Raw genomic sequence first — 24,863 nt, forward strand, 5'->3', positions numbered from 1 at the left:
GAAAATAATTGAACAGAATATATTTGATACCACTAGTTTTCTAGATCATCCTTTCTGCACAAAATAGTCTTTCATGTAACTTATAAATGTTTCCAATTAAACTAACACTGACACAGCAAATATCAGATCTGTTTTCCTATTCATGTGTCACACAAATATGTCTATAAATCTTAATTTATATTTGTCTCAGTAGACAAAAGCAATAAAGAATGCGTCAGTAAGAGATATCAATAAAGGGTGCTTATTTATCATTTGAAAAAAATGAAAGTCATTTACACCTTGTTTGAAAGTTGTAAAGCAGCATATTTAACTCTTAAGGAAAAAAAAAGACTGAAACAATAATTATAAATTATAAATTCTAATAATTCTTCTTTTGGCATGAAAAGCCAGAGCACAAATTCTTACACTTTAATAGGTAATATATTAGTGTTCATCTGAATATACATTTGCCAATGTTCTCTGTTGGTAGGAAGCTGGTCTGTGAAGTGGAAGCAGTGAAGTTCACTGTGGTGGGGCAACACTTAATGGCCCTCCTGGGCATCAGAGGACATGGAATGGCTAAGTCCCGACCTGCCATTAACAGATATCCTATTTGGTGGAACAGTAACCTAAGAGGAAGAAACATACTTTGCATGCATCAATTTAAAATGGGACAGCTGTCAAATTTTCAACAATTAGCACATTTTAACTTCTTTTTCATTTATTATTTCAATAAATTACAAATAATCAAGGATAAATGTTCACTCTACCATGAAATGAAAAACCAGAGAGTTGTTATTTCTACAACAAACAAGTTAAATAATCCATTAACACATCTTCGGCTTTATAAAATTACCAAATCAACATAAAGGACAAGAGCACAAACAGACTGCAGGCCAAGCTGTTAAAGAGCATTTTTAGCTAGATTAATTCTGGCTCCCCAAGAGTGCTTTGGAAAATGCAACCAAGTGAAGTAAATTTCACAAAGGAATGATTTTACAATTTTTACATTGATAACATGTATTATCTTGATGTTTAATTCTCAGTGACCTCTTATTTATTAAAACCAACAATAAATGGTTTTAAAAACTACTCTTCATCTGTAGGGCTAAGAAAGGTCAAATCTATGACTCTTGTGCCACAACAATTGTGGAGGTTTTGGGATTTCTTTTAGTAAATAAACTCCTAAGTTTTGAAATTCTTTTGAAAGTCCATTTGCGAACTGTTAGTGAATAAAAACACTAAATAATTTTCTAAATAGCTCAAAATTACAACTTAAAAAAATGTAAGGAAAAATCATGTGGATCCTGAATGGTGGAACTTGACTATTTTGAACATAAAATTAAAACTTTTTTAAAAACCAGTTTATCTAGACTATAATTTGGCTAATTTGGCTTCATAACCAAATGCTATCATTTTCTCATAAGACAAGAGCTGAAGTTAACAATGCTTGCAGATTTGACCAACAAAGTAAGCTGGTGAAAAGGAAAAGGAAATTTGTAAATTTAGTTTGTATTTGGTTTCCTTTTCTTTCATTTCTTCCCTGTACTAAACTAAGATTTAGTAACTTTCAGTAATGAAATTTCTTGTAAATCCAATATGGAGTAGAGTGGTTGATACTACCTGCCTGGGGGAAACAAAGAAGAAGAAATGCTGCTGCTAGGGGAGGGAACTCATCTGCACCCTCTTCAGTGTTCATATGGGATTCCTCTCCAAGTATAGACAACAGACAGGTAATGACATTTTACTGTGTAACCTTGGCCCCAAAGTCTCCATGTGTAGAATTAGTTTTTGTAATTCATGCCAAAATTAGACTCCTCATAGTTCTTTGTGAGAAAAAAATTGTTTCATGTACTTAAAAACACATACTGATGGAGCTAAATGCTTAGAAGTAAAACATGCTCATTGCAGCACCATGTATAAATCCAATTTAATGGTTATCAATAAGTAGCAAATAGGTTCTGTTATATTCATAGAGGTTAATAATACGTAGGCTTAAAAACAATAGGATAGATCTATATGTAATAAGATGGGAAGCTTCAGAAATATCTTCTTATGAAAGATTCCATTTTGGTAAGCTAAATGTATTTATAAAAAATGTGTTTATAAAAGTGGTCTGGAAGGTTAGCAATCTATCAAGAGTGGTTACTGTGAAATAAAAGAGCCATTTGCTTTGATATTTAAAATTTTGTTTACTAAACTTTTAAATATGAAAGAACATCCTTAAAGAACTATTCTATAAATTCTAGGAGGCAAAGATCTTATCTATTTGGTTACCATATTATATCAATTTTTCAAGTGCCTGGCACAGTGTAGGACTTAGTATTTCTTACTGTAGACAGAGCTATCAACCTGAAATCTTTTGTTCAAATCAAACCAAGGAAACATAAACAAAAAACAGGCCAGTTAAATAAACAAATCATGCCAGTCAGATTCTGGGTGATTTCTCCAGTTTTTTACTGACCCTCCCGTCCAGGCTTCTACCTACCCAAATTTAAAATTTTCAATCTTAGGAAATATTTATTATCAAAGGTGAAAAATTATTCATCAGTTTATTTTCATACTTTATTTTTATAAAGCTATATTCTCTTTGTAACAGTGTAATGACCTGCTTTAATTTTTTAAAATTATTTATTTTTGGTGCTGCCGATTGAATGTAGGGTCTTGCTTATAATGTCATGTTTGGCTCTATTTCATTCATTCTATTGCTATATGATCATATATGTATTGAATGCACTGCTATATTTTCTATTATCTTTGGATATTACAGTTATACTTATTTAGAGCTACTGCATATGACACTACATGAACACACTTATATGTAAGTCCTGGCACACAAAAACACAATTTTCAGAATTATATGACTAAAAATAAAAATGCTTGTCCTCGATTTTGGATACTGAAAACAGTATTAGATCTTATGTCCATTTTTTTGTGAAATAAAATGGGTTAATGTATGAAATATTCACTAAAAAGATTTAGGAGATCCCACTCTACAGACAGAGCTATCAAAAACTGCCTAATCCAAGAGATGAAATTTTAAACTCAATAGAATCTGAAGTAATGAGTTTTAAATAGGATACAATTATAGGATCATCATTTCAGTCTCCTTTCTGTGTTGATCAATATCCAGCTCATTCTGGAAGTAATGAGAGTTTTCTGTGTGAAAGCACTGCCAACTCAGGGCCAGTAACACACCAAATACACAGCTGCCTACTGTATGATTCTGTTGGCTTAAAAGGCATTTCTAACTTAATGCACAGTATTTGCAATTAGTTCATTGGAATTGATTAATGTATTCACCAACTAAGTGCAGTAGCACTGCAATCAATTTCTGTGTGGTTACTGGTTCTCCTGGGGGCTGATGTGACACTGTTTTTCAGGCCTAGGCTGTGAATGTGCAGAAGATAGAGGCTTCATTTTATTCATTTTTACATTCCCAGTATCTAGTAAAATATTTGGTACTTGGAACTTATGTGCTTGAAATTGCTTGTCAGATTTATTGAATTGAGAAAACTATAGCTGTACAGTGACAGGTTTGAAACTCTTCTTTAATTTATCAGATGAGAAATAGAAAATTTTTCAAAAATAAGACTGTACAGTTTATTAACATGAGAATATTTCCCCCTTTAAATGTAAATTTGTCATGATCTGTGAAATGCCAATTTCAATATTTAAAGCTATACCAAATTTCTATGCTGCTTGACATTATAAGAGGAGTACACACACAAATTTATCCATGAGATATTTAGCAGTATTCAAAACTTGTATATTGGTGACGCATGCATAGGTGTGGTCCTCTTTAGAAATGAATTGGGGCTTGGGATATATCTCGGTGGTAGAGAACATACTTGCCATGAGCAAGACCCTACATTCAATCGGCAGCACCAAAAATAAATAAGTAATTTTAAAAAATTAAAGCAAGGTAGTAATCATAAAAATCATGGCTATGGTTCCCTCAAGAGGAAAAGAGGAGGAGTTGTTGAGGGCTTGTAGAATAGGTATTCAATATAATGGGGAACCTAAAATCTATCAAGATAAATACTACTTGATGCAATACATATGAAATACAAATTAATGCAAAAATACATGATAAGATATCCAATTTTTAAAGTCAGGTCAGTAGGGGGCTGGCAGAGTTCTTTCTTTTGACCTGTGTGGTAAGTTGTTCTCATTTGCCTTCTTTGGACTGTATGTCTACATTCACTGCACTTTTCCAACTTGTATTTCAAAAAATTGCAAAAGGTAGTGAAAATGGACACAGGCTCTTCATTTCTTGTAATACTTGCTGCTTGGCACCTAAATGCAGCTCCCCCCAGCCAAAAAAAAGCTATAAAATTCAACACTAATCCCCCTGAATTATTTGTTTCCTTCACTCTTGAAAGTTTCCATATTTGCCCAGATAGGAGCACCATGTCTTCTGGGAGAAGAACATCTGTCACTCAAATACATGGAGAAAACTGGCTAGAGCAGCTGAGTATGGCAAGTGCTGAAGTCCTTGAGACACCCAAGTTGCCTGTTTTTTTTTCTGTTTTTGCAGCATTCCTGTTCCTTTGCAGATTTAATTTCTGTTGAACTCCATGTTTTGCTCAACAAGTCTCTTAACTCTTCTCTAAATAGTTTATAAAATGTTTAGAAAAGGAATTCACAAAATCAAATACCTAGGGAGTCAGTGGAATCCCAAGGACTTTCCTTCTGTCTTCAGTGTTGAGGTATTTCTAAGAGGATGACTACTGGGGAATCAAGCAGTAGGAATGCAGAGATGATTGACTCTGGGAAGTCTTAGTGCAGCTTCTGCTCAAAGTTCACCATGTACTCTTTCAGGGCATGAAGGGTATAGAGTGAAGAAACTCACCCGTAAAAATTTCCTTGGGACATTCATTTAGCATTTACCCTGAAGAAAGACACACCCTCCTCTCTCCTGCTTTCTACACCTCCATGAAGAAGAACTAGACAACTATGGCAGGGCATTATGAAGACTGTGGTTTCTGTATTAGTTCTCATCTACATTCTCTAGATCTCTAGATTTTTTTTTTTTTTTTTTGGTGGTGGTGCTACTGGGGTGGCCTACCACTGAACCACATCTCCAGACGTTTTTAAAATTTTGAGACAGAGTCTCACTAAGTTGCCCAGGCTCAAATTTGAAATGCTCCTACCTCAGCCTTCCAAGTAGCTGGGATCATGGGTATGTGCCAGCACACCCCAATTCTCTTATTTATTCAGTGGGGTGGGAGGGAACTAGGGATTGAACTCAGGGGCACTTAACCACTGAACTGCATCCCTAACCCTATTTTGTATTTTATTTAGAGACAGGGTCTGAGTTGCTTAGCACCTCGCTATTGCTGAGGCTGGCTTTGAACTCAAAATCCTCCTGCCTCAGCCTCCCAAGCTATTGAGATTTCAGGCATGTGCCACCATGATGGGCTCTTTTATTCTTTTGATTAAAGCTATATAACTCTTCTAACTCCACCTATGACAGTTATTTTGGAGAAGCTATGTCTGGAAACTTGGTGGTTCCCATCACCAGAAGTCTACCTTTTCTGGAATAGGGAGCAGTCTTCTAAAGAATCTTAATGTGCTAACATAATTTCTTATTAAGATATCAGAGCACTGTAAACTATATATAATTATATATAATTATACAATAATGAACCAAAAGTCATGTTCTGCACCTGGCTCATGTTGTGGAAAATAGAGCCAACATTTTAAACTATTTATAAAACTCTGGACTCTTTCAGTTTATAACTCAAAAATGACCCCTAACATAAAAGAGTAAACTTCTGGCATCCTCTCAATTAGGATTTAAATGATAGAAAAAAGTTTCCCTCAAGTATTAGTTTGACAATGTTGAAAATAAACCCACTGTCACCCATCTGATAAAGAAAACTTACCCTTTTCAATTTGGCAGCAGCCTCTCCAGAACAGATTGCAGTCAGTAAACTCTGTCAGATCTGTTCTGGGTGAGGGCTTTGGAATGTTAAAGAACTTTGTCTCTTAAGGGTGAATGATGGGCAGTCAGCTGGAGTTGGTGTTGGAGAATTTTGTTCATTATGTGCAGAGTTATTTTGCTACAAAAGTAAATGCATGATATTTATATGAATTCCAAGGGAAGAATAGTTCAATTTTGTAAAACATGTTTTATCACCAATAGTTCTTTAGGAATCACCATTTGCACAATGGGTGATTTAGATATGGCTGTTTCTTCATCCAATAAATTCTCTTTGCTGCCAAAGCTGAACTAGAAGACGATGGCATTACTTTACCTTCCCTTCCCTTGAACAGAGGAGGCTAAGGAAGAAAAATGGCCTCTCTCTTTCAAGGATACAGTTTACTGTGTGGAGTTAAATAATACTGATATTTCCAATACATTGAGTTGACTAGAAGAGCCAAACTAATAATCAGAAAATTCTACAAAATTAAAAATAATCCATGTTCATGGTTTCAACATACAGGTTGGAAAATGATTATTTTTGAAAGCACAGTCAAATATTGACAATTTCATAGTGATTACATCTAAAGTAGCTTTTAATAAAGGAATATTAATTACTACACGTAAATATTTATTTTGTGTTTCAGGAAGTCATGGGGACTTTGTGTTGGCTATTTTATTTTTCCCATGAGGATAAAAATAAACATTAGTAACTTCCAAACTGAAGAATCAAAATCTTAAACTTCTTAGGAAGGAATATTCGGTATCAGAATTAACTGGCAAATCAAGTAATCTTAAAGATGTCTTTTCCAACTGCCATAAAAAATAATGAGTTAAACATGGTTTGGACAATGACTCAAAAATGCATTATCTAAATCAAAGTTCCATTGTTTAGGAATGGTATTCCAGTTTAAGGAAAAAAAATGCAGGTTTTATTCCCAACTCAAGAATTAAAGTCTATATCATACATCACTTCCTGATGCTTTAACAAATAATAAATGTAAATATTTTCCACTATAAATATTGCTTTAAAATTACTGAAAAATATGCACTTGGCAGTATGGTTAATGTTCTCCTACTCTAAGAATGTTTGAAAAAGTAGTGTAAAATACTTCTGGAACCATCACACAAATATGAAAGTATTCTTTAAATACCATCAGAGTAAAAGTACACAAAACATTTCTTAAAACTCACATGCAGATTATCATGAGTCACACTGTGAATTTCATACCCTCATTGCCTATACAGTCTGAACCTGGCAAAATACACCATTTAGTTGACTAAGCATCAACTCAATGACACACTTTTTGGTAAGTTGTTAAGGCTAGACAATAGTTAGATGATATTTTAGTCAACACATGTATAACTGAAAAAGGTGACCTTAACAAAATGGGGAATTAAGAAAGTTACACTTGCTCGCCTGGCATGCGTGTGGCCTGGGTTCGATCCTCAGCACCACATACAAACAAAGATGTTGTGTCCACTGAAAACTAAAAAATAAATATTAAAATATTCTCTCTCTCTCTCTCTCTCTCACTCTCTCTTAAAAAAATAAAAAAAAGAAAGTTACACTTTAGAACTGATTTCAGTTTGAATTAGTTACATGCAAAAATGTATGGTCAGCTGTGAGGTTGAATGCATATAATGGAAAAGGCACAGCCCAGGTGTTGGGTTACTTTATCTAGTCTTTGATACTGCTGTTTCATATAACCAACACTGTTTATATTGCATTATATAGTACTATAAAACTTGAAGAGAAAATGAAGTAAGCTAGGACATGCAGAAAAATTAAAAATGAATTAGCAAAGAAAATAGTTGAAACTCTAAACTAGTAAATTAACAAGGCCTATGAATGAAGAAATTTAATATCATTACTAATAATACAATTATATAATGGCAACCTTATAGTAATATCTAATCGTTATGTGAATTATACAGAGTAAATAATGATATTATATGTATTAGTTTCTTCCCTATAGTAGCATGGTATCCTATTAATAAGAATTCAGAGTTCAGTAATGCACAAACATACCAACATGCTTGTTATCCACTATTTTAACTTGGTTCCATGATAATCCGAATACTTATTTTTTTAAAAGGTAACATTGACCTTATCCATCATATCAATTTGTGGGATGTCTGCACACCTGTGTACACAGTAAGTCTACCCATCCTCTGTGTGAGCTGGAGGTTGGGTGGATGCAACCACACTGGATGACTCGGCCGTGCGTTACTGAAAGACTGTGACCTCTTAACAACAGCAAGGGCAAATGTCGAAGGAGCAGAACTTGAATATGGTCTTGGGGCACCAAAAGTTTTCAAAATCTCCAGGTTTACTGCTGCTACCTGACTAGCGGGAAGAAGCATAGCCTTGGGAGCTATAGGAGGAGGAGAGGTTTCAGCAGATTTCTGGTTGATGATGTCATCTTCCATGTTTTTAATTTGAGTAGTTTTAATTAAGGGAGAAAGTGTCTGTTCTGAAGGAGGCAGTGTGTCCCTTTCCATCTCTTTTTTTGTTAGTTCCTTGGGGGAAGGATTAGGGACAGTATGGACATTCTTGGCAGCTGGAGATGTCACATACTGACCTGACACTCTCTTCTGCATCTGCAAGAAAAAAGATCTTGGTTTGGCCTGGGGATTTGAAATCCAAGATTTAAATTTCAATTCCAAAATATTGTTTATTTCTTCCAAATTTGGCGCAAAAGGAGCTGTGCCAGCGTCTCTAGTCATTCTGGGATGTTTCAGAGGATTAGTCACAGCACCATCAGGTGAGCTCACAGCCCTGTGCAACTGTTGCTCTGTTCTCAAGTTAGGCTTTGGTTTAGGGTCTAGCGGTAGCTCCCCCGGGCCTTCAGAAGTAACAAGGTCTTGTGTTTGCAGGGCCACCTCCTTCACATTCCCTGAAGCATGTATCTTTTGATTATCTTTATACCCTATGGTTTCTGATTCCCAGTTTTTCAGTATATCCAGGGATCTGGGAGGAACTATTTTATAAGTAGTCATTCCAATTTTGGGTATATACTCTCTTGTAATTTCATTTGAAGGTTTGGCTTGAGATTATAGTCTTTTCTGTAAAGTGGCAGATTCTTTAGGTAAGAAGTAGCTGAATATTTATCAATTCCATCTATAGGAGACAAAGGATCATCATTGCCTTGTGCACAAGCTGGATCTTTTATGGCAAGTCTGTCTTCTGAATATATGACTGGTGCTCTGAATCCTCAATTCTCTTGAGGTAGTTACAGAATTTTGTAGATTTAAAGATAGGTGTTGAGTTGGTTTGTTATTTGAAGTTTGCACACTTTCATCAACTTTGAAAGCAGGCAAATTATGATCTTGGTGATTCCCAGAACTGTTGCTGGAAGGGATTGTCTGAATTGCGGCATCTTGCATTTTCATCTTTTCTGCACCAGGCTGATTCAGTTTGTGGTCTGGTACTGATGGTGCTGGTAGATGACTTTCCTTGGAAGTTATAACATTAACAATTTTATGTGCTTTATAGCTTGACTGTCTGTCAACTTCCATGACTGCGTCCTTATTTTTTGCTTCCCCTTCTACATTGATTTCTGTTCTCCTCACTCTATTTTTCATAGTATCTTCTGTATTTGTTGTAAGGACAATGATTTCATTCTGAACTATTGAGAGAAAAAATAGAAAAACTCAAGTTTACAATGTTTGCCTCATCCAACCTATAATCAGTTGGTTTGAATGCTACAGATAATCTTTATATCACTAATTATACGAATTCAGGCAGTGGCATACAGAAAAAGCAGTAAGGGCTGTACACTCAAAAGAATCTGAGTTTTGAACCTCTTTAACTAATGTGGCCACATGTTAAATTATAATAACCCCTCACAGCTTCATTTTGCTGACAAGTAAAGAGGTGAAAATATGTTGGTTTGTTTTACAGTACTGTGGATTGAACCCAAGGTCTCAAGCTTGCAGGTAAGAGCTCTACCACTGAGTCCATCCCCAGCCCTTTGTTAAATTTTTAAATTTTGAGAATGCCTTAGAAAATTGTTGAGGCTTCCCTCAATCTTGTGATCCTGAGTGGCTTGGATTATAGGTGTGAAAATAAGTATTCTAAATTATAGATATAATTATATGTAAATTATACAGACACATACACACACATCTACCTATGTGTACATATATATCACTTAGGTAATATTTTAAGATAGAATACTGTCTAGAATAGGCAATATAGAGAAGGCGGCTATACTCCAAAAAATAAGTAAAGATTTCATTTTTCCATCATTGTTAATGAAGAAAGAAATTGATAAATTCAAAAATTGTATTTTCCCTCCAATTAGAATCTTTATTCAATAGCCCCTCATGTAAATTTACATTTCATATCTAGTACTAAAATAATCTCAGTAAATATCATTTTTAATTAAGGCAAATGACAGAAAACATTACCTTTAAGAAAGTAAAGAACTGGAGTTATAGCTCAATGGTAGAGCACTTGTCTAGCATGTGCTAAGGCCTTGCTTGGGTTCAATCCCCAGCATCACCAAAAAAAAAAAAAAAAAAGAAAAAAAAATTGAAGAAGTAAAAACAAAAAACAGTCTATTGATTGTCATGTTCATTGGGTGTCCTTACTAAAGTCTTTTGGAGGAATTTGTTTTTAGTCATAACATGGTTGATTTCAACCTTATAAAAACAAAAATGTTAGTTTTGATTTTTCTCTGTGGGGAAAAAAGTATCCTTATTCTTCTAGAGTTGTAGCCCAAGAGATCTGTGACAGTCTCCCTCTCAGATCCTGTTGACTTTTCCCCTAATTCTAGTTCATATGACCTGAAAATGCAAATTGCCTGCCAATCCCTGCGTTAGTAGCAACAGCTTCTACTCCACAGGATGGCAGAGAACTGGAATAGCATCTGGAAGTGTACAGGCATTATGAACATGCATCCATACCTAGTAAGGACCTGCTCTGAGGCATCGTTTCTCCTGCATGATGACCAGTAACCTCCCTTTTGAGATATGGGAATGGCTTGCATAGCACTAATAAGTGGTGGGCCTCAAAAGTCAACTCATGAAAGATGTCAAGTATTTCTATAGTTTTATCATCATCCACTTTTACCTAAAAGAGGATAAGATCAAATACAAGCCCTAAAATTGGAGGAGCTACAGTAAATAGTTTCTTTGAAAACAAACAATATCATGCAAGCTATACCCAAACAAAATAAGTCATGATGTCAGGTAAATTTTTATGTAATTTAAAAAAAATTCACATTTTTAAACATCGCTTAAATGTACTATTATTTGGTCATGGCAGCTAATATTTGCATTACCAGATTCCTATATCAAGTATGTCATTTTAAAATAGAATTTATTTTTATTTTCCCAAATAAAATTCAACTGATTAGAACATTATGTTCACTATTTGAGTGACTTCCTTTCTCAATGACCAAAAACTGAAAACTTTTGGGATTTGAAAATTAAGAATATGTAAGATAAGGAAGCAAAGAGGCAAATTTCTGATTCTGCTCTTAATTAACATGGTTAATTATTTAATGTTTATACGGAAAGCACTATTCTGAACACTATTATGAGCACAATGTAAGACATATTTTTTGGCAACAGAAAATGAGCCTAAATGCAATTATCAAGAATATAAGTAACAATGATTGTTTATGAGATTGTGGGGGAAAGGGTATATTCATACATTGTTCAAAGAACCACAAATTAGTACAACCACTCTGGAAAGCAGAATGGTGATTCCTCAGAAAACTTGGAAAGGAACCACCATTTGACCCAGCTGTCCCACTCCTTAGTATATGCCCAAAGGATCTAAAATCAGTGTACTACAACGACACAGCCACATCAACATTTATAGCAGCTCAATTCACAATAGCTAAGCTATGGAACCAACCTAGATGTTCATCACCAATTGAATGGATAAAGAAATTATGGTGAGTAGGGGTGTGTGTGTGTGTGTGTGTGTGTGTGTGTGTGTAAATAATGGATATATTACGATACACACACACACACACACAATGGATTATCACTCAGTCATAGAGAAAGGTTTTATGACATTTGCCAGTAAATAAATGAATCTGTAGACTATCAAGCTAAGTGAAATACGCCAATCCCAAAAACCAAAGGTCAAATGTTCTCTCTTATATGTGTGGATGCTAACCTACAAAATGAGGAGGGGAGGGGAACAATGGAAGTTCATTAGATTAGATAAAGGGGAATGAAAGGCAGGGAAGATAGTTAGGAATAGGAAAGACAGTAGAATGAATCTGACATAACTTTCCTATGTACATATATGAATACATCACAGTCAATCTCAACATTGTTTATTCCACAAGACTGGGATACTAATTATAATAAGGTATATTCCATGCTTATAAAAATATACAAAAATAGATTCTACTGCTATGTATAACTAAAAGAATAAAAATGTTAAAAAAGTAAATGAGCCTAAATATATTTTCTTCTTTCTTGCTGTTTCTTATTTTCCACTGACTATATTTTGAAACTGGATATTATCCAGTTCCAAAAACAGAAATATTTTCCAAGGGGAAGTAAATCAATGTAAAAATATAAATTAAATTAAATTAAATCCTCCTTAATAAACACTAATTTATTAGTTTTATATTCCAAATTTGTTTTTTATATTTTCAGTGGGTTAGACCTACTGAATCATTGAATTTAGCTCTAAATTTTTCATCAACATTTCACAATTATTCCTAGTGATTTTCAGGCCTGGAAGCTTAGAATCACCACTGAATTTATTAGCTAATTCCTCCTCATACATATCTGACAAGAGTCTTACTTGGTCTGTGAATGGCCAAGTTATTTTCCAAGGGTGGCCAGTAGAACGAGAACGTAGCTTCTGTACTGCAATGTCCTTTCTCTACTCAAAATTAATACAAACATCTACAATCTGACCAAACGATGGTTTAAATAAGTATACTGTAGGTGAAAAGAGAATAAAACCACTTTAGGGATAATAAATTATTTATTTTTAAAATCACCTAAAGTTGACAAAAGGTCATTGCAAAGTGTGTGCAAATCAAAATAAATATTATGTAAATGTACTGTGACCCCAGCACTAACTTGATGTCAAAATCTTTGAAAATGGTCTGGGGATGTGGCTCAAGCAGTAGCGCGTTTGCCTGGCATGCGTGCGGCCTGGGTTCGATCCTCAGCACCACATACAAAGATGTTGTGTCCGCCAAAAACTAAAAATAAATATTAAAAAATTCTCTCTCTCTCTCTCTCTCTCTCTCTCTCTCTCTCTCTCTTTAAAAATATCTTTGAAAATAATATACTAAATCATTTTTCTAAGAAAGAAGAAGCTTTTAAATCATGATTTCTCAATAGGAATGCTACTGCCATCACAGTATATGAAAGGAAAAAATAATTGAGATATAAAGAATAGGAAATGATTTACACATGGAGAAATGACATTCTCCATGTGTCTCAGAATGGGACTGAACATTTGAAGTAAAGTCAATCAGCAGCATACACATTCAAGTTAACATATACATACCAAAAAAAAAAAATTAAACTGACATAGATATACAGATATCATTGGGACTATGACTTCTTATTCAAATATGAATATTATAGTATTATGAATCTTTACTGTTTTTTTATGTTAACATGGGTTGGGCTATCAGCATTCATAAATCACTTTCTTCTTATTCCCTTGAAATATATCATTGTGCAAGATCAATTTCTCTGATACAAGATGATCCAATTCAATTGAGGAGTCAGGAATACAAAAGTGCATGGCTTCTAGGAATCATGTAACAAAACTAACAAAGTGGTAGGATTTAGATGGGAAATTGTTTTTTCTGCAAAAATGGGATGAGCATAGACCAAATGATAGAATGGAGGGAACTACATTATAGAAAAAAAGAAGAAACTGTCTTGAGATGGGCATGAGAATTGGGGAAAGTGTAAATAAGATTACGTAATTAGATGGTTTGAGCCTTGAAAATCAGGCAGATGAGTTTCATCCAAAATATAGCAACTTGAGTATGATGTAATATAGGACTGTGCTACAGAATTAGGAGGAAAACAGAAAAACAGAACAGAAATAGATGCATAGAGGACATTGCTTTTAAGATCTAAGGTTGAAGTTCGACAATCCCTAAGACTTAACAACATCATCAAATGTAACGCACTGGATAGCTAAGAGCATACTTTGGAGTAATACTGACTGAGTTAAACTCTAGGTCCATCACTTATTAGTTGAAGGAATTAATATCTTTGTGATTCAATCTTCAGTAGCCTATATAGGCGATCTATTTATAGGCTATCCATAATAGCCTATAAATGAGGTGGGTATTAAATGAGTCAATATATAAGATTAAATGAGTTGATATGTGTTAAGGTTAGTCCTTGGCACATCATTGTCTACCAATGTGTTAGCTGTCAGTGTTTATAAAACTCACCATTCTCTTCGCTTGGGCCCAAATTAGACTTCAAATTTCTTACACTGCGGGCTATCATATCTTCATTGCTTGTATCATACACAGTACTGTGTGACCCTCTGGAAAATATGATATTGTATATGTGTATACTATTAAAACTCATACAATAAGAAAACAGGCAGTAATTTCCAAAGACAGATGGACTGAAATAATCATCTCTTTCTGCCAAATACTGAAAATTTAAAAGCAAAGAAAAAATTACAACTGAGAGGAAATGTTTCTGTGAAACCTAAGTTTTTTTTTTTTTCATATAGTGGTCCTATTACACAGAAAGATATAAAAAGCTTTGGAAAATGGACTCATTACCAAAATAGTGTCTTTACTTTGATATTTTTGATTATTTGTCTTTTAATGAAAAAGGAAATTTAATTAAACATTTCTGTCTTGCATCTAGCAAAGTCAATTACATAAATCGTACTTGAATTGACCTCACTGATTTTTTTCTAGTGACAGAATGGTTTAATTTGGAGACAATCCCATGCAAATTATGTTAAATCCCTGATGAAGATGATTTATTTTACTTGGCTGATTTCATCTTTATTCGTGGTGTTGCATCTCAAACATAATATATGTGAATTCACTATAGCTTTAGATAACTAGGAAATATGGAAAATGCATTTCTGCATCATAAAGTTGACTGTAAGAATAATACTGGGGATTTGAACTTATACTCTAATACAGAGACTTGTTTTCATATGCCAGTGAGCATTTGATAAAAATTAAAAATTAAATGTTGCATTTAAGTCAAATAAGTAATAGGCAAAATACACAAAAACTCTGATTTTTGAGTCATGCAAACTATGGCTTATATGACACAGGGATATTGAAATAGTAAATCTGATAGACTTTGAACACAATTATATACAAATAGATATGCTATTAATAAACATTTTTATGATGATGATGGTAAGAGTGGTAGAATCTAAACAAAAGGAACTGACTCTATTTGTATTTAAAATATCCAATCTACATTTTAGAAGAATAGTACTAACTAAACAAACTGCCAACAACACTCTGGCATTCAGACTACTTATGGTCCATCTGTGTTTCTAGTTTCTTGGTTTTCTTCCTTGGAGTTTTGAGAGGCATCTCTGCTATTGATGCCAAGGGCTGAGTCAGAATCATTTTTCAGTGTATTTGTTATATCAGTAGATGCAAAAGGAATGTCTGGTGACTTCAAAGAAATATTTTCCACCTCATCTTTAGGCCCTTCACTCAGTTCTTCCTTTTCTTCTATTTCTTCCAGGCTATAATCAGAGCTAATTCCAGCTACAAAGAAATGCATATATAATCCTGAATATTAATTTGTTTCATTTGCCCTATGTAATCCTAGCAAGGAAGGAATATTTAATAATTAGCTGAAGTCTTTAAATCAGGTTCAAAATTAGTAGTGAGATGTTTTTCTCATGGTGAATAATCGTGTTAATATATAACAAGATTGTCTCACAATTTATTTAGGATTATATGCATGCATTATATTGTATCACTCTAGGTTTTATTCGTAGAAGATCATTTAGTATTATAAATGTCAAGTTAAATATTTCACTTAAGAGTACGTTTTTAAAAATGATTTTATATCCATGCTGTAAAAATCAATGTAACTTAAATACAAGTTTATTTTAAATGCAAATTAAACAAGCATGATATTTTTGCACATTCAGTTTGACTCAGTAGTTATCAGAACTTGAAAATTATCTGAACCCCTTTTGAAAATACTCAAGCTCATACCCTATTCCACAGCTATTAAATAAAAATCTCAAAAGGGTGGGGCCAAGAATGTTTAAGGTTCCTCAGGTGATTCTACTGTGCAACCAGGGTTAAGTGATCTAAATGCTTAATATGTTTTTAATCCAGAAACAAGTATTAAGCACTGATAATGTTTACTACCATCCAGTTTGTTTCTCAGAGGCAACTTCCTCCAACACTTTTTTCCTGTCTATTGTCAGAAAGCATAACATGCACACATAAGCAGACACCCATATTCACATTTCCTTTTCTGTTCTGTTTATTTAATATAAATAGAAGTATATTATACCCAATGTTTCAACCTAGCTTTTGTTCCACTTATAATATCTTAAATATTATATACTAATGTGTGTAGTTATCAGTTTTCAACAGTTGTGGTTAATTTTTTATTGTATAAAATATGTTTTATCATTACTTCTTAGTATTGAAAACCAATGGTACTATGATAAAGTTGGAGACATCCTTAGCAGTTGATGTCCATAGTTATGGTCAACATGAGCTGTGAAAATAAATTTAAACTAAACACTAAGGTCCTGGAATTTTCTTAAATAAAATTAAACATCCAAGTTAAGTTTTACTTCAAAAGGAGGGAAATATGTTACAGCATTGGATTATAGTGATCAGCACATTCACAAAATTTAATAAAAATTTTAAGGTATTTGAAGCTTAAAATACTTAAAAATATAATTTTATCTCTTAATGTGGAGACAGAACAGTATATTCATTGTGCTTCTTAAGAAACAGGCATTGAGCCTGGATATACAGTTTAGTTAAAAGCTTGCCTAGCATGCTTGAGGCCCTGGGTTCCATCCCCTGTCTCAGGCAGTATTACATGACTGTAGTTCCAGCAACTCAGGAGGATGAGGCAGGAGGACTGTGTGAGTCTAGGACTTCAAGGTCAGTCTGGGCGACATAGCAAGACCCTGTTTCAAAAACAAACAAATATGGGGTACTTTAAATTAACAATAAAAAATGTCCCAATTAAATTAGAGTACTAAGAAATATTTAAAAATTTAAGTGAATTTTATATGTACATATTTTGGCAAATGTTGCTTTATCATGACATGTGCAATAGCCATTATGATGCCTTGTGCAATATTATATGTCTATAACATCATATCATAGTAAGAGTATATTTATATAAGTTGAAAACCGTGTACTGAGAAAAATAAAAGCCTGTGATGGTTCAGATATAGAAGTGTTTTATACATGACTCTTCAGTATGTATTCAGCTCTTTTGAAAATTATATTAACTGATGTGATGTTTAGCAAATTACCCATCATTATCCCTGTATTTCTCATGCTGTCACAAGTATTTCAGACACATAACTTTTTTTTTCCAAGTATGAGGTCCTCACTGAGAAACTGGTCTCAATTAAGGTATAAGGCATGAGTAAGATGTTTCATAAATTTTTTCGAATTTTTCTGGGATGATTTGATGGTTGTAAACATCATACCAGCTTGCTTAAATATATATTTTTATCTACTTGAAAAGCATTCCTATTATTAAGTCTTAGAAAAGGCAATAATTATTTTTCACCAGTGCATGATAATTATTCATAACTGTGGGATTCATTATGTCATGTGCCTACACATTATGCACATAATTTAATCAATCTCATTCCCTACTACCTGCCCTTTCCCTCCACTCCTCCCTCTCCTTGATTGACTTCTCTAATGATCTGCCTTCCATTACTATTATTTTAATTAGTACACTATAATTATATGTAAAGGCAGGATTTATTGTGGTATGTTCATTCATGGACATAGCATACTTTGATTGATTTCATCCACTAATACTTTCCATGCCCTCAGCTCCTCCCTCCCTTTCCATCCCCTCCTTCTACTCCCTTTCATTTGCATGAGGTCCCTTTCCCCCTCTAACTTCCATATGTGAGAGAAAACATACAACCCTTGCCAGAATATCTGAGTCTGACCTATTTCACTTAGAATGATATTAAGAATTTCTAATCACCCAAGAGAATTTTCAGTCTGTTTGATTAGCACAGGTAAGTTCATACTTTGAAAAAAAAATCAAGTTTATTTAGTATGTGCCAAAGTCTAGCACTAAAATAAAAAAAGAAATGGAGAAGGGGCTGTGAACAATGAATAAGTTTCACAAGTGTTCTATCACAACTATTTTATTTCAGGTTTAAAAGTTCTAAAGGCAGCATATTCACTTTCAAAGAACATGGTGTTCTAAATCTTAAAGTACTGTTAAGAATTCACAAGAATAAATATGAAAAAAATTATTTAAATTGTTTAAAAATCATTTGAAAGTATAATGATTTAAGTTTCTTTTATTTTAGATAATTTGAATATTTTAACTTATTTTTTCCAGTCCCTTTAAAAATAGCAAATACTGACCAAAAAGAATATTTTTAATTACTTAAAATTAAAAAATAATTAACATATGGAAAAGAAATGTAGCTACTTAAACTTCCAAAAGACATTTTTGTAAGTCTGTAGCATTTTACTTGTGAAGTTATTAAAGTTTAAAATTTAACTAGGACTTTTAAGATATCTAATATATTTTTCCTGGGGATCATCAAAATGGCAAAATAGCCTGTTAAATACTATTCCTTTGCAAAAATATATTTGTGTTAAATTAATCCTATTCAAATAGAATCCTTTTTTATGGTATTCATTCATTCAAATATGCTGTGTCACAGCATTGTTGATGCTACTAGAATTGTTTTTCTTTCATCCTTGGAAAATACTTTCCATTCAGTAAAATTCACACTGTTCTTTGGATTTTGATGGACTGATATAGTTGTGTAAATACAATTACCACCACGATTAAGACATAGAAAATTATATTAGTCACCTAAACTTCTTCACACTTCCTGATCTCTGGCAACCATTATCCCTATAGTTTTACCTTTGCAAAAGTGTCACATGAATAAGAATATAACATCTAGGCATTTATATCTGGCTTCCTGACTTAACATAATATGTTTTAGATTCAGCCATATTGTGCGGATTCATTGCTGTTCATTTTTATGATTAAGTAGAAGTACTATATTCTAATACATGGATGAACTACAATTTGCCCATTCTTCAGAATGGGGACATTTGAATTCCTTCTCATTTTTGGCAATTCTGAATCTAAACTATATTATATATAGTAATTTCACTGAAAATAGTAAGGTTTCAAAGTTCCCTCAAAAAAAGTAAAAAGTCAAATAGAAGGTAAACTTTACAGAATTCCTAAGTTTATTAATCTTACATTGCATCATATTCATTTATATAGTTTACTATTGTAAACTCTAAACATGGATAAAATTTCAAGTGAAAAGAAATTCCAATTTCTTTATGAAACATTCTTACAGAAAGGCTTCAACAGTAATCAAGTCTATAGTGGATGATGTCTTAATCTGCATAAAACAAAGCCACAGTCAGGAAAGGCCTGACACCTACATGTCAAAGATGCTATGGCTGCCTCAGGCATTCCAGGGCCCTCAGAGAGAGAGAAGCTTCATCTGTCAGTTTGGGAACCACGCTCTGTTCATGACTGAGGATCCCAGGGCTCAGGTAGGCTTCTGCCAAAGAAGCAGATTCTGTAGAAATGGCACTTAGACAACAAAGTTAAGGCAAGCAGAGACCAGAAAGTATTTTCAAAGAAATCAGATTTCTGAGCTCACAATTATCCATGCATTAAACAAGAGGATGAAAAGAGAACAAAGGGAGAGAAACAGATACTGAGCAGAGTTTGAATAGCATGCACATCTTTTTCCAGTACTTCAAAATCTTCTAATTTCACTATACATTTGTTAATATTATTCATTACATTTCCTTTGTAGAATAAGATGGTATCATTGATATTATTCTGAAAAATATCATTATTAGTTATATAATAGTAATATTTTAAATCATAAACACAGGAGTGAAGAATTCTTATATATATTAATTTCCAAATTCCTATATCATAAAGATTAAAGATTCAGATTAAAATTTAGGTGCTCCTGGACTTTTCCAAATTTGTGAAAACAAATGCTAAAAATTAGTCATAATAAGTATTTTTCATACTTAACAAATTATCCCCATGCTAAGGTACTAGCATATAATATTCTGTTTCTGTATCACATTTCCAATCTATTGTATTCATTTATGTCTAACAAACGCTAAAGGTGAGAAATTTTATTGTACATCTTTTTATAAGGGCCACTAAGTAGCTATTATTGAAAATACTGGAAATGGCATTAGATTGAATCATTCTATTTTTACCAGATTTTTACTTATTTGAGGAGAACTGATAATGCAAGTTATATAATAGAAAGTATTTTCAGGGTAACAAATTTTTACCATGACAGTAGGATACCTGGTCATTGAATTCATACCTAGAAGCATTGCTTAAAGAAACTATGCTTATATTTTAATGTAAAATTTTTTTCCCAAACATACTAAACGTTTCTAACTATGATGTGTCAGTACTCTTGGGAAGGAGGTTAACAAATGTCAACCTGACATTGAATAAGGAAAAACAAGAGACCAAACAGGGAAAGTCCTCCAGGTATAATTCCAGAACTGAAATGTTGATTTTATGTCAGTTTCAGACTCTAATCTCTACTCCTGGGGGGAGTAAGGGAAGGAGAATTCATTTCACGAAATAAATTTGGGAAATGAGGTCAAAGAATCTGATCTCTTTCATAGAGCATTCTAATTAAATCCATTCCTCAACTGTCATGGAAATTCTTTTTCAGTACTAACACAGAGTGGAGTCAAGGTTGGATGGCCCCTCAGGGGAGCTTGTTTCCAAAGCACTGTCTGGAGGAATCCCATCTACTAACTGCAGGGCTGAAAGGAACAACACAACTTATAAACAAGCCTCATACATAAAGCACCTTTACAGCTTCACTGTAGCTTTTTTTATATATAATCCAGAAAGAATTGAGCATTGACCTTGCTAAAAGTTATTTAACTACCCAACTGTGAAATGACAAAATTCCACTTAGATTCATTCCTCTTACTATATAAGCCAATCCTGGAGTGGCAATGTTTTCTAAATAAGTTTACAAATTACAATCTGCTCATTTTAGGATAATGAAGCCATATAATTTTGTCATTTTATTTTGTGTTGCAGATTCATAGAAAGCAGTCAAGTGAGAATAATCAGGGACTATTTATAAATCCTAAATGTCATTATTTAATAAAAAGACAAACATATCATTTCTGTTTGTATTAAGCAGAACATAATACAAATGATAGTGTTAATGGGAAAAGTAACATTACCAGTCACTCTGCCATTTCCATCACTTGAACACTGGGCTGCTTTGGAGGGTGGGGAAGGTGCTTTTCGCTTTATTCTCCTCAAAGATGAAGTTCCTTGATGGAGGAGCTACTGAGCTGCAGTGAGCCTGTTCTCACTATGCCTGCTTCACAGGGACTCTGTAAAAAACAAAACCACCAAACACAATCCTATATTTAGAAATTAATTGCAAACCTTATGAAGACACAGATCTTTATAACAAATCCATCATCTACCAAAATGAAGCACAACAGTAATTTATTCAAAAAATAGTTATGGAACAAAAGAAAATCTGTGCAGAAGTAAGATAAAATCTAAGGAAAAATAAAATATAGCCCTCCTCAATTAACTTAAACTAGGACAGGGGACAAATATGAAAATAACAAATTGAAATGTAAAAGGCTTTTGAGAAATACAGTTAAAAACTAACTTTTACAGAAGAATCAGAGAAATTATTGAATGTAAAGTAAGGGTTAAAAAGGGGAAGAGTACTGGTACACTAATAGCTGGCTTGGTTAATATATCTCTTATTAAAACTAGTGTATCAGTGGAAAATGTTTCAAGAATTTATATTTACCCAAGATAAGGTCCTTGAGGTCACAGACTACAAATGGCTACTGCTCACATTCCTGGCAGGTGGATGTCTGCAGAACCTAGGACTATCCTGCCTCCTCAGGCAGATTGATGCCTCCTGGCCAACTGCCACACCATCTTTTTTCTTTCACTTATAACAAAACTTAGAATTGTTCATAGTTTATTTCTGCAATTTCTCTTTTCCCATTTGAGTTTCCCAATTAAACTTTTACCAACCCTTGACCCATTAACACTTTTCCTATCAAAATCACCAATGACCTTGACCACAAATAAATCAGTGGTCATTTCTCAGAACTCTTTTTTTTTGGACCTGTTAGTAGCAATAAACACACATGACCTCCCTTCTGTAGTGCTTTTTCTTACCCAAAACACCACATTTCTCACTCTCAACAGATCCATACTCTGGCTTCTCTGCTTTCTTTGTGCATTACATCTTCTGACCAACGTTGGTGTCACCAGAACTCTGGCCATATTCTTGTTAATATCTATACTCACACTTTCTTGATGATTTGTTGCCTTTAAGTTTTATATACAAGCTGATGATTGTAAACTCATGTCTACTCCATCTGATGACCTGTTTTGGTCTCCACATAAAGGCCACTTCAACTTAACACATCTAAACCTGAAATCTTGGCAGTCATTCCTTTTCTTCCTTCTATCCCAAACTCTGTACTTCTCATGGTCTTTATCTCAGCAAAGAGCAAGTCATTTTTCTATTTGCTGTCATCTCCTCTCTCATCATCCATAACAAGTCTACCCTGTTGGCTCCTCCCTTAAAAGACACTGAGCATCAGCTTGACTTCTACCATAGAGTCTGAATCATTGGCAACACTCTAACAGGGCTCTGCTTCTATGCTGCATGCCTACTGTCTTTTCTCAACATAGCAGAAAAAAAGGATCCTGTTAAAGTGTGTAAGTCACTTTAGGATGTTTTGTTCAAAACCTTCTAGTATTTTCCCAATTGGCACAGAAAATCTAAGTCATTTAATTGATGTCCTGGTTCCTAGATGTCTCTGACCATCTGCAAGGACAGAATAGCTCACTCCAGTCACACTGGCATTTTTGCTGCCTCTCATGGTGCCTGGAGAGTTCCTGGGATGGCTACCCTGGCTGTTCCTATACCTAGAACATTCTTCCTTCTGATAGCTTAATGTCTCCCTCCCTCATTTCCTTCTGGTTATTTCTCACATGTCACCTTCCAATGCCTTCTTCCCTGACTCCAAAAGTTTCTATCCCATTTCCAAGCTTTATTTTTTTTATTATCAGCCTTTAACTGTTTTGGCTTATTTTCTGGTTTATTATCTGCTTCCACTGGAATTGGCTGTAAGGGCAGGGACTTGTTTTTCTATTTTGCTCATTGCTGTAATTCTGGATCAATTGTTTGGCATACAGAAGTTTCTCAATAAATATTTAAGTGAGTGGAAAATGAATTCTGTATTTTCTTCTTCATGGGTAAGACATCTTGATAAACTTGGACGAGATGTTTGTGTAAATTTGGGTCAGTCCAATCTTACAGGACCATGTAAGTACATCCAAGCAAAATAGTCCAATACATAAGAAGTTCTCTGTCTTTGTGCTTTGCTACACATCCAGAAAAAAATGACGAATTTACTATTTCATAACTTTCTAATACTTCTGCCAGAGGGAAAAAACCTGCCCCATAAGGAAAAAAAATGATTTAAAAGCTATCATCACTGCCAACTGTGTGAGATACTGAAGACAACGATGGATCACTACAGGGACAGAAACACAAGCCTACATGGCAGATTCTATACTATACAAACCCCTCATTTATAATTCCTCTTAAGGAAGGAGAGATAAGGTGGCTGGTGATCTCATCATCCCACAAAATATTAAACTTCTACCATATCAGTTGGTATATAGTTATAGCTAGCCCTTGCCATCATATTATGCTGTTCCTTCTTTCAGAACTCAGACCTCTAATAATCTAGCAAGAAAAGAAAACCTGCCACTCAAACTCATGTTTTGATTCTGAACCACTAAAGTCAATTCTGATTAACTATTGTGATCATCCCCCACCGGGAGGTCATGGGATGGATCCCCAACAGACCTCTGAAATAATTCAAGAGAAGGATCCTCAATAACAAACAGATGATATAGAAACATAGCGAGGAATTAGCAGTAAATACTGATTTGAGTAGATTATAATGCCTCTGTGGTCTGAAACTTTCACCTGATCTCTCGTAGTATTAGCAAATTCAGAGAAACTCAAGGAGATGGTTAAATGCTAAAAGAACATTTTAAAATATTTGTCTAAAAATCTAAAGATGTTATTTCTTGAGAAACTGACTTCAGTTTAGCCTTATTCAAGCATCACTCTCACTGCAGACCTGGTTTATTAGTAACAATGCAGTAAAAGCACACCAAGTAATGACATCTTTGATCTTCCTCCTTAGTTTCATGTTTCTCGTGTTTTGACTGATTGCTTTCATGAGGTATATAATAAAAATACTCCCACCTTAGGCCATATTCTCAATCACTGTCACTTATGGATCTCACCTATTACATGCTAAAAGCAGTCATTATATGAACTTCACAGACAATAGTGTTTAAGAGTTAAAGACTTTCATAATACAGTAAAGCAGACAGCATAGAAATTTTAAAAATAGAGGAATTTTTATACTCACAAATTCATGTGAACATATCCATAACTCAAATACAGAATACCCACATATTCATATATTTATCAGTCTGGAGATCCTAAAAATAAGGTAGCATTTTTGTACAGAATATGTATATTTCTATGAACAAGGAATTTAAAACTTGTCAGAATAAATAAATAGCATTTATGAAGACAATTGAGGGAATGCAAATCTATGGATACCTTGGGAAGCATATATGGTATAATCACTCTACAAAACACTGGTATAAATGGGTGTACATTTCTAGAGTTGCA

At 33.8% G+C, this 24,863-nt stretch overlaps 1 pseudogene; it reads right to left on the reverse strand.

The window, feature by feature from the left end:
• Nucleotides 1–353: 353 nt before the first annotated feature.
• Nucleotides 354–24,863, reverse strand: part of LOC124097377 (cordon-bleu protein-like 1) — a 31,503-nt pseudogene continuing 6,993 nt past the window's right edge.

The sequence above is a fragment of the Marmota monax genome, unplaced genomic scaffold (genome assembly GCF_021218885.2).
Source record: "Marmota monax isolate L192 unplaced genomic scaffold, Marmota_monax_Labrador192_F-V1.1 WCK01_AAM20220418_F8-fsc00401, whole genome shotgun sequence".
Lineage (NCBI taxonomy): Eukaryota > Metazoa > Chordata > Mammalia > Rodentia > Sciuridae > Marmota > Marmota monax.